Raw genomic sequence first — 12,420 nt, 5'->3', positions numbered from 1 at the left:
CAATCACTCCACTATCACCAACTGCTTCACACTCTGACGAGACATCCACTAAAAAGTCTACAGCAGCAATAACAACACAAAGACAATACATAACTACCGCAATGTCAACAGCCACAACAACAACCGTGTATACTACCACAGCAGCGATCGCCTCCACAATTGCATCACTAACCACAAACACGCAGGTACTATATGCAAATAATTTAAATTATACCAACTGTAAAGAGCAGCTTAGTCAAAAAGAAATCGGGACACTCAATCACCAAACAAACAAACAGAAGAGCTTAAGAGCAGCAAAAAACACAAAGCACCAAATACAACACTAAAAGAGTACTGGCTACGCAATCCAACCTCTTCAAACAAGTTTGCTCTCTTAGCGGACGACGATATATTAGAAGAACAAAGCGACAGTGGGACAGTTCCGAATACCAGCCAACAAACTCCACGCATGCAAAAACCTCCACCTATATAATATACATACATTCATAATGTCGAATATATAAAAGCTCTAGCTGACGCTTTGAATTCGATACCAAATATATTTTACGAAATGAAAGTACTTAGCAAAAACGAAATAAAATTACAACCAAAAGTGTCTTTACACTATAAAAAATCATAGAACTACTTAAACAAAAAGAAACAAAATACTACACGTTTAGACTAAAAGATGATCGAGGATTTAAAGTAATACTACGTAATATGCACTATTCAACTGACACAGAAGATATTAAACAAGAGCTAGCTGAGTTAGGTTACGAAATAACAAACATTCAAAATATACAAATATCCAACTCAGAATGCAAAAAACAACCACTTTCAATATTTCCACTTGAGTTAAAAACAAAGGATAATAACAAAGAAATATATAATATAACTAATCTTCGACATTCACAAATTAGTTTTGAACCACCCGGCCAAAGAAGAATAGTACCACAATGTACAAACTGCCAAAGATACGGCCATACGAAAAATTATTCTCAAATAGGCCCAGCGTGTGTAAAATGTGCAGGCAAACACAAAACAATTATGTGTCCAATTAAAGACAATAATAAAAATAGCATAAAATGCATACATTTCGGGGAAAATCACACAGCAAACTACCGCGGATGTGCGATATATAAAGCACAACAAGTCCAGAGATATCCGGCACTACGCAAAAAAAGTGTACAAAATGAAAAGGAACAAATGAATAATGAGACAATCGAAACAAAAGCAAATACAACCCGAGTGGTGCTAGGCATAACATACGCCCAGGCAACAACAATCAACACAATACCAAAGGAACAGAATCAAACAAAAAATAGCATCGAACATGTTCCAAAAAATAACGACGATATGATCGAAATAAGAGAAATGATGAGACAATTAATAACCCAAATGACAAGTATGATGAACATATTAACACTGCTCGTTACCAAACCAGATGAACGATAGGAATAAAATTAATTTAGCTATATGGAATGCGAATGGACTTGCTCGCCACATTCTGGAACTTAAATCACTTTTAATTAATAAATCAATCGATATAATGTTGATCTCTGAGACTCATGCCACTGACAAAACTTTTGTTAACATACCGAACTATAATATTTATATAGTACACTACACAAATGAACCCGACAACAAAGCACCCGGTGGGACAGCAATTATTATCAAAACAAATATTAAAAACATTGAACTGGAGGTATACAGAGAAAAAAAAACATCCAAGCCACCGCAGTAGCCATAGAAGACACAAAAGGGTAAATAGCAATATCTGCAGTCTACTGTCCCCCCAAATATAACAACACAAACGAACAAAACCTGCATTATCTAAAATCGCTGGGGAATCGATACTTAGCCGGAGGAGACTACAATGCTAAAAACATACTTTGGGGGTCAAGGTTAACAAATAAAAACTGGAGGCAGTTAAGTGAAGCCATTAGAAAAAATTATAGTCGGTTTATTAGCACAGGGGAGCCAACCTACTGGGCAACAGATACGAAAAACCAACCGGACTTAATTGACTTCTGCATAATTAAAAATATGTCCTATGAAAGTCTGATAAAATCATGTTTAGAGCTATCCTCAGACCATTCACCATTAATTATGACCTATTGAAATAAAACAATCTCTGGGCCTATATATGTAGTTCTAGAACGAATTGGACTAAGCTTGTCAAATATTAGAACAAAAACTCAAAATAAATATAGCACTGAAAATTCAAGATGAAATTGACTCCGCTGTTGTATATTTCAATGATTGCGTAATACAAGCAGTTGCTTCCTCTACACCAACACCGAAAGTGACAAATAAAGAAAATATCCCAACTTACATTAAAGAGAAAATCGGCGAAAAAAGAAAACTCCGCAAAACATGGCAAACCACCAGACATCCAGCAGATAAAACCAAACTTAATAAGGCGACAAATGAACTAAAAGTATTACTTACAAAACACAAGGAGAGTAAACTTCGAAATTATATGGCAAACCTGGGAACAGCAGCATCTACAAATTACTCCTTATGGAAAGCAACAAAACATATTAATGGCGCTGTAATACATAAACCTCCCATCAAAACAGAAGCCGGCACATGGGCAAAAACAAGCAAAGAAAAAGCCGATACCCTAGTCAAACACTTCTTACAGGTAGACACATTTATAAGCGAAATGGATAATCAAAACATTAACATTAAATCTGATAACATAATAAACGAAAGACCAAGACAACAAGAAAGACCACCATAAGCGAAATTAAAAATCAAATAAGACAGCTAAACGATAAAAAAGCTTCAGGATATGATCTAATAAATGGAAACATTTTAAGGGCTTACATGGGTTTCATGGGTTCAAAAAATCGATTTTTTTGTTTTTGGCTTATTAATTTCTACAACATCTCAAAAATATTATCCTAAATTTTCAAGTCGATCCGAATAACAGTTTCGGAGATACAGCCTTTGGAATGTGTGCACTCCAAGCCACTTTTATTGTTACTCAAAACTTTAAACGCGTTTTTCTCGGAACCGTGTTTTCAAAGTCGGTTGTCAAATGTTCTTGAAAATTATTCAACCGATCTTGATGAAATTTTACACAGGCGTTCGAGGTACAATAAATCGAAAGAAGGATTTTTTTTTTTCAATTACATCTATTAAAAAAAAAAAAAAAATTACAAGCAAATTGAACCGAAATTTTCATTTTTTTGGAAAAATGTCTGCCAAAATTCCAATTTTTACTTTTTTTCATTCCTTCGTTCAAGCCCGAGTTTATGCTCTTAACTAAAAAAATTATTTTTGTTTTTTCATTTTTGATGATCCTGTCAAGAGTTATGCTGACAACGCGGAAGCACCTTTTTTCGAGGGGTCTCTGGAAATGACGTCACAATGGAGGAGTTAAAATTTTTTTTTTTTGAAAATTTCAGAAATTATTCTTTAAATGTGTATCAATAAGACAAAAAAAAGTTTGAATTAAATACAATAAATAAATTTTTACATAGAAAAAAAAATATTGAAAATATACCTTTTTTAACTCGACGAAACCCATGTAACCCCTTAAACGAGTTACCTGAAATAGCTTTGCAATCAATATGAAATATATTTCATGCAATTATTAGAGACTAAATACTTCTCACGACTATGGAAAATTGCTCAAATTACCGCCATACCCAAACCAGGAAAAGATGCCACCAAAACTGCCTCATATCGACCCATCAGCTTATTGCCAATACTTTCAAAAGTGTTTGAAAAAATATGGTTCGACCGACTAGAACCGATATAAATGACAAAAAATATTGTGTAGCTCTATACCTGGACATTGCAAAAGCCTTTGATAAAGTTTGGCATAAAGGACTTTTGCATAAGCTCAGACGAATCTTTCCACAAAACTACTTTGAACTTTTGAAGAGCTACATAACTGATCGAAAATTTTATATAAGATATGAAAACGAATATTCCGATATCCTATCAATGACAGCTAGAGTACCGCAAGGCAGTGTATTAGGTCCTCTTTTATATCCAATATACACCGCAGATGTGCCAACTCTGGCGACCTTTACACTTCAAAAACTAATAAACAATACAGTAAACTGGTTTGACGAATGGGATATAGAAGTTAATAAAGACACTACTATACAAGTTATATATACAAACAAAAGGACATCAAAATATAATCTTACTTTAAAAAACCACAAAATAAAAATCTGCCCAGCAGCAAAATATCTTGGAATAACTATTGACGAAAAACTAACATGGAAACAGCATTTCATTAACAAAAGAAATCAAATTAAGAATAAGTACCGGCAATTAAGTTGGCTAATCGGAGGAGCATGAAAACTACCACTCTATAAAAAGGTGACTATATACAAAACAATTATTACTCCTATCTGGAAATACGGAATAGAAATATGGGGAACGGCTAAAAACCTAAATCTTCAGCTCATACAGCGAACACAATGCAAAATATTACGAAATATAGCAAATGCTGGTTGGTTTATTTCCAATGAAGCCATACATCGTGACTTAAAAGTAGACACAATCCAAGAAACCATCACAAAATGTAGCACTAAGCATATACAGCGACTGACAGTCCACCAAAACGAACAAATGCGGAAAATAGTACTGGCAGAAAATATCAAACGAAGGTTAAAGCGGCTCACACCGGCTGACCTAACTATAAGATTTACAGTGTAATTTCAAAAACAAAATAATAATAATAACAGATTCTTCTAACATTGGTAAAAGAACATAATAGACCCAAATTGTACAAAAATTACATATTGTTAATATATAACAGGACTTGGCTTCACTTGGTGTGTCCAACTGGCGCCCTTTATTTAGGGGATATAAAAAAAAATCTTAAATTTCGCTTGTACTGTAACCGCACTTATGTAATGCAACCACTGCTATGTGATTCTTCTTCTTCTTAATTGGCGCGATAACCGCTTACGTGATTTTGGCCGAGTTTAACAAAGTGCCCCAGTCGTTTCTTTCCCGTACTAACCGGCGCCAGTTGGACACACCAAGTGAAGCCAAGTCCTTCTGCACCTGATCTTTCCAACGCAAATGAGGTCTTCCTCTTCCTCTGCTACCACCAGCTGGTACCGCATCAAATACTTTCTGAGCCGGAGCGTTTGTATCCATTCGGACGACATGACCCAGCCAACGTAGCCGCTGGATCTTTATTCGCTGCGCTATGTCTATGTCGTCGTAAAGCTCATACAGCTCATCGTTCCATAGTCTGCGATATTCGCCGTTGTCAACGTGCAAAGGTCCAAAAATCTTGCGCAGAATCTTTCTCTCAAACACTCCAAGAGTCGCTTCATCAGATGTTGTCATCGCCCACGCTTCTGCGCCATACGTAAGGACGGGCATGATGAGAGCTTTGTAGAGTGTTAGTTTTTCGCCGAGACAGGACTTTACTACTCCTTTGCCTACTTAGTCCAAAGTAGTACTTACTTGTTGGCAAGAGAGATTCTACGTTGGATTTCCAGGCTGGCATTATTATAGGTGTTAATGCTGGTTCCTAAATATACGAAGTCTTTTACAAGCTCGAAATTATAACTGTCAACAGTGACGTGGGTGCCGATACGCGAGTGCGCCGACTGCTTGTTTGATGACAGGAGGTACTTCGTTTTGTCCTCGTTCACCACCAGACCCATTCGCTTTGCCTCTTTATCCAATTTGGAGAAAACAGAACTAACAACGCAGATGTTAAGACCGATGATGTCAATATCATCGGCATATGCCAACAATGCTATGTGATTAGCTCCCCAAAATTTGCCACGAAATTGAGTATAATTTATGAGTAGACAATGCATAGGAACAAAAGCAAAGATAACATAATTTATAGCCAGACTAAGTATATTCTCTTAAATATTCACTTTGTGGAAAAAAAATCAACTGACTTGTTTTGTATTTTTTTGTTGCTAAATAATCATAAAAATAAGAATAAAAATTAAAAAAGGTAGTTATGCTAAGTTTTAGAGCCCCTCAAAAATTGCCCGATACATCATATAAAGTTCACAAAAGGAGAAAAATTTTGTGATATCTCGTTATGTCATTTATTTATATTTTTGCAAGTAATCATAGTTACCAATGTAAAACTTAAAAAGGCTTTAATAATTTACTTAAATATAATAAGCTAACTTTATTAAATTATTAAATTAAAATACTTTTAAAATGTCCATTAGCAACATTTGTATTTATGTTTGCTTGGTATATAAAAACTATGTATGTATCATAAGAATATAACGAGGGTCCTTTGAAAAGTCCGAGAGATGGCATTAGTGGCATGTATCGAGGTGATGTTTGGCAACATCTCTTGAAAGAACACCAAGTCTCAATTTCTTTGTGTTTGGCATTCGTTTGAATCGAGGAAGGCAAGTGGTTTTCTTTTTCCGGACCAGCTCACGCCTCAGCAGTTGTGGTAGCCCCATCGGATCCTTTCTTCCCCAATTGAGAGAGAAATGGCTGGCGGAGAAAAAGATTTTATTCAAACGAGAAGGTAATTGCAAAAACGAATGGCTTGGACAAATCCTATTATTCGGAAGGGGTCAATAATCTAGACTAGCGTTGCACGGAATGTATAAGCCTTAAAGGAGACTATGTCGAAAAATAAACAAGGTTTACCCCAAACAATTAAGTAGACAATGTTTGCATGGACTTTTACTCATAGTTTACATTTACAATAGAGTGCTAAGTGCTACTAAGCCGCATGCCACCCATGGATATATGTAATACAATTAACATTTTAATTTTGAAATTTTGGGCTGTTTTAAACCTGACCCTTTATAATAGAAAGCGTATAAGTTGTGCAGAAGATCATTTTCTCAAAAAGAGCTTCAGCGTCATTACCCAAAGTATTGGGAGTGCTCTAAAATACCTAAATCTTGTTGATCATCTGGGTAAAATTGAATAACAGATCCATTAAACTTTTCGTGCTTCTATTTAATTTCCGGTTATGGGGAGAACACAAAAGTTTGATCAGATAATATGTATTCTTTCAGCTCCGAATGCTCCAGCAATGTCGTTCAGTAAGCTTAATGTTCTGATCAATAATTATTTCATCGTCTGGATTCACTCAATAACTCTTCGTTATTTGATTCACGTATTTCATAGATATCCTCCAAATCGTTTGTATTAATCTCGTCCGAAATTCTCAAAATCTTTTCGCCTGCAAAAGGTTTCAATTTACAAAATATGAGTACGCATTCTCTCATATCTCTGGATGATTTAAAAATATCTTCATGAGCTAAATTTCACTTTAAAATTTCTTTTGCATTCGAGATGAACATAGTGATGCGATTCCTACTAACGCTAAACCGCAATCTTTCGTGGCTTTTGTCCGATTCATCAGCAGGCCTAATGCCTAACTTTATATGATATATCAAATGCAAAAAATATGTGTGCGATAATTGCACGAAGTTACGCAAAGGGTTAAATTCACTAAGGAAATTGTAGTAGAATACCCGTTCATTGTGCATTACAAAATTCTTCATTATTTTTATTGCAGGTCATTTTCTAACTAGATTAGCAAGCCGCCAAAATGGGTATTTATCTTAAAAATAGATTATTGAAGATTTTCTAATATGATATTTTTAACCTTTAATGTTTGTGAAGGTGTTTAGTCCTTTGAGTTTTATAATTCGTACTCATGGAAATTATTACTTTCAGTCATCTAATGTGTCACATTGTTAGATGATCTTCTTTTTTCGAAAGTAATCAAATCATTCATCAATTACCCCAAAAATAGTGAACATTCTTTTTGAATTTATATGTGGATGACTTAGGGATCTGAATTAAAATACACTCGGAGGTTTGCCATTACCTGCCAAGAAGCGACCGCTTTTGGAAAAACTTTTTTTATCATTTGATGTTCATTACCCGGAGATTCAAACCTGTGCATTTCCTTAGGAGAGTTTAATTTCGAAAATATTTTTGAAAAGTGTTACAATCTGCTTGGAAACTTAAATTCAGGTAAAAATAAAGTAAAATAACTGAAATATAACTAAAATATATGTATCTGCCGTTCGGAATCGGCTTGAAACTGTAGGTTCCTCCAATTATATATAGGTATATACCTGAAATATAACAATATGGGGGTAGAAGGAAGAAGGTTTGAGAAATGTTTACTTCGAATATATTATTTTATTTTAATATAACTTAATTAAAAGAATTAATATTAAATAGTTAGGTTAACTCAGTAAAAAATTTGAATGTATTAGAAAATATTTTAGAGATTATTGCCACCAGTTTGAAAGAGCTGTTAATTCAGTTTAATAAATAAGTTCAGCTAATAAAACTTCATCCGTGCGAAACGAAACAGATATGCCAAGTCTTAATTTTGAATATAGTTTTGAATAGATTTTCCACCTGTTGAAAAACTTATTTCGGTAAAATAAGCATGTCAGTGAATACTATTCGGAGGCCTTCAAAAATACTCAAAACTCTCATTCTATAGGGTTATTCAACTTTTTTCCGATAGGGAGGGCGAACGACGCAATATTTTTTATTTTTCGCTTGTCATTTGTAAACTTCATTAGTATACATTTCATCATGGAACGCTACACACTTGAGCAACGATTGCAAATCGTGCAAATTTTTTATGAAAATAATCGTTCTGTTGCTGCTACTTTAAGAGCATTACGACCATTTTACGGTCCATTTAACAAGCCGTCCCGTTTTGGGGTTATGTGAAGTCATTGGTCTACAGTAACAAGCTGACGACGATTTGTGAGCTCAGAGCCAATATTGAACGCGAAATTGCTGGAATTTCGGCCGATTTATACAAAAGAGTGGTAGAAAATTGGGTTCAACGATTGGACTTCGTAAAACGTGCACGCGGTGCTCATGCAAAAGAAATCGAATTTCATACTTAAATGTATATGTTCAAACTCGATAATAAAAAAAAATTAGTTAAAAAAGTCAAACCGTTTGTGTTTTATTCAAAAAAGTTCAAAAGTTGAAGCGCTCTTACTGAAAAACCCTATATATAGCATAATCATGTGTGGAAAGGAGAAAATGTGCTGATTCCGCGTATTGCAATTATACCTACAGACAAAAAATAAAGTCCAGGAACAATATTTAAATAAGTTTGGATTGAATTTAAAAAATCTTTATCTTTCTTATGGTCAAGTAATATATTTATACAATAGTTTTCTTCTCTATACCCCAAATGGAGAGCCCAAAAGTTTTGCTTATCCAGTTGAGATAAAAAATTAATACAAATAGTTTTGTTTAATATTTTTCTGAATACTTTTCTCTACATTACTTAATGAAGCTTAGCTAGTTAAAACATAAATTTGAATATGATTGAGAAATTCTTTGAAAATATTCATAGTTAGTTTCTTAGGTCAGTTCAGTACAACCATCCCTTAAATTGCAGCTTCAAAAAGCAAGCATTCTATTTGTTAACTTAAAATTAACAAATTCCAACTCTCTGCACTTGCATATGCATTTCACCAAAGATGTAGATTGAATGCATTTTGCAGTTGTGGCATTCGCCCATGCAACTTGGAACCACCAGTGCTGTATTTACCAAACGGAGAGTGAATTTAGTTTGGACTTGCGCACAATGTCTACTAGAGGTAAATTTTAATTGCACATCATTTCATTTATTTTTTCTCTTTTTTACTCTTAGATTACACACAAAATTCGGCTTACGTTGCCTATGTTCATTAGCATATAAAATAATTAGTAAACAATATTTTAAAGAATACTAAAGCAACTAAAAATACAAATACGAACATATGTATGTATACTTGCAATTTTGTATAATTACTTTCGAAATGGGACTATCATACGTATGTAGCTGATACACATCGCTCATTTACTTCAATAATGTCATAATCCAAAAAAAACCAAAATGTTGAAAAAATCGGCTACAAACTTCCTTATTGATTTGTCTCCCAAAGTAAAAGTGAAAATATCTGTTTATCTAATCAAATACTGTTAATAAATATTACCAAGAATTTATTACACAGCATGAATGAATAGCTGAAGCCATTTCTTCATACTTACCTATCAAAACTATGTAAGGGTAAAGTTCATGTCCGGAGTTTGTAGTTCTCTTACATTTTTCTCTTTGTTTGTAATGTTTGGATTCACTTTATCGAGCTTACCGTTCTCTAGCGGGACAGCTTGCACACAAGAGAAAGGGAAGTCGAAAAGGCGGTAGTCGCAGTGTTGCCAACGCCAATAAATCTGAGTCGCTAGGGCCAATATCAAAAGTCGCTAGAAAGTCGCTAACTCCAACAGGGGCGGATCCTACATTTCATTCTGAGAGATAGATTTAAATATTTTATATTTACTTAAAATGAATTAAAAAATAAGTAAGCTAGAGGATAGTAAACAATCAACTGAGCCGATATCAATTCAATTGTTTCACGTACAGAACATAGTAAAATCCGGGGATTCCCTGACCGCATTGCTCTTATGTAAAATATGGTAAAAATAATTTGGTTACTCATTACAATTGTGTGACACAAGGTGTAATTGAATTGGATATATTTTTTATTATTTCCTAATACAACGTATGATTTTTGTTAATTTGTTAGTGTGTTATTTTACCTATAGTCAGTAAATTGTTACTCTAGAATATGGAAGGTAAAGAGCATTCACGGGAATCAAGTTGATACAAAAGTATCTATTGCCTAAAACGGTTTTGATTTGCTCTCCAAAAGTCGCCAGATAAGTCGCTAAATCTTTTTTGTCGTCAAACTTTTTTTGTCGCCAAGACTCAAGCAAAAGTCGTCAATTCTAGCACAAAGTCAGAAAAACGGCATGACGAAATGGCCAGAGCGAAAACCTTAGCACACTAGAAGACGGGGAAGTCGAGAAAGATCGTGATATTGAAAGCTTGACGGCCGAGGTTACCAGAGAGGTTTTCATCGCTATCTTGTGGAAGCGCCTCCTATAGCTAGAGAAGGAGTTTTTTATTTTCACTTGAGATTTTAAAGCAAGTACTCGAATTTTTCGAGCTAATATTAATGGATCTGAATTGGTAACAGTTTTAAGTCTATCCACAATTCGTTTGGTCGTATTTCGTAGCCTGCTCATTCGTTTCATAGGGCGTCCGAAGGGCTTTCCCGATGGAGGTATGCGATTTTTTTTAAATAATATATATGCAATTTTTTTGTTGGAATTGCCATTTTTATGCATTTCTCCTCCAGTGCTAATTGCTTAAATTTTCCTATTCTTGTATGCCTTGTATAGGATGTAAAAAAATATATATTTTGTATACTTTTTAATAATTTTTAACTACTAAATTAAATAACACATGATATTTTGTTATGAATCCCTTTGGGTGCAGTTTTATAACACAATTTCTCCACTAAGTTGTTTGCAAAAGAAAAACTAATAATATCTTTCCTTTTTCGGAAACTTAATTTTGTAACACCAGAAGCTGGACTACGAATAAACGTGAAATGTGTGAATGTAAACAATATGATCACGGACAACCGTTACCCGGCAAACATGCAATAGCGTCACTTATTAAAAAAAAAAACACGATACTCCACGTTTTGTAATCTTCCAAAAATTATAAACCAATCTCAATATTGTGGTGCGCTGGAAACTTCTTTATGTTATATACTGTATGCTCATTAAACATACATATGCAATTATAAACGGTATTTCTTCCTAAACGGACGGTTTTTATCTCATATTTGATATTTGTGAAGTAGACAGATGTTCATAAAATTTTATACAATAGAACAACACGTTAAATTTATTAAAACTTATAATTAAAATGGTCGATCTTTAAGAACAACATATTGCGAAATTAGTAATTTTTTTGGTGGAAATAATCATCCGAATGAGTCGACAATTTTATTCTGTTGGGAATATTGCTGCTGTAGCGCAAAGTATTGCTAAACAGCCTTCATCATCGGTAACTCGACGTTCTCAACAATTAGGCATTCATGAATCGACTGTTCAGCGGATTACTGTAGACGATCTCATGGTGGAGATGGTAGTTTTTCACATGTAATTGTTAAGGGCAGTATTTTGAATAAAAATAGCGAAACTTGAAAAAATCTAGAGATGCATCATCACATTAGCGAACCTACCACTCGTCACTGAAAAACGCATATTTCCTACTATGATATACCTATGTATGTGAACGAGAGCTGAACGTTTGATCGAAAAAATTATTTACAAGATTGCAACTAAAATTTAAAAACCATTTACAAGATTGCATATGTATGTTTACATATATTTTCAATTTCGAGAAAAATTCAGTAAGGAATATCTTATTTGGTCTCTTATTGTTTGACCGTTTCAGGAATCTGTTAGGAAAAATTTGTTAATGAGCTAGAATAACTAACCATTTACATATTTACACTGTGTTTGGGAGTGCCAAAGGATTGCTCTTTTCTCTTAGCTGCTTCCGCACAGTTTTTTTTATTTCCTTCACTTTCACTAGACCTAGTTATAAAAACAAAGTCGTAG

The sequence above is a fragment of the Anastrepha ludens genome, chromosome 2, assembly GCF_028408465.1.
Source record: "Anastrepha ludens isolate Willacy chromosome 2, idAnaLude1.1, whole genome shotgun sequence".
NCBI lineage: Eukaryota > Metazoa > Arthropoda > Insecta > Diptera > Tephritidae > Anastrepha > Anastrepha ludens.
Note: the sequence above shows the minus strand (reverse complement) of the source record.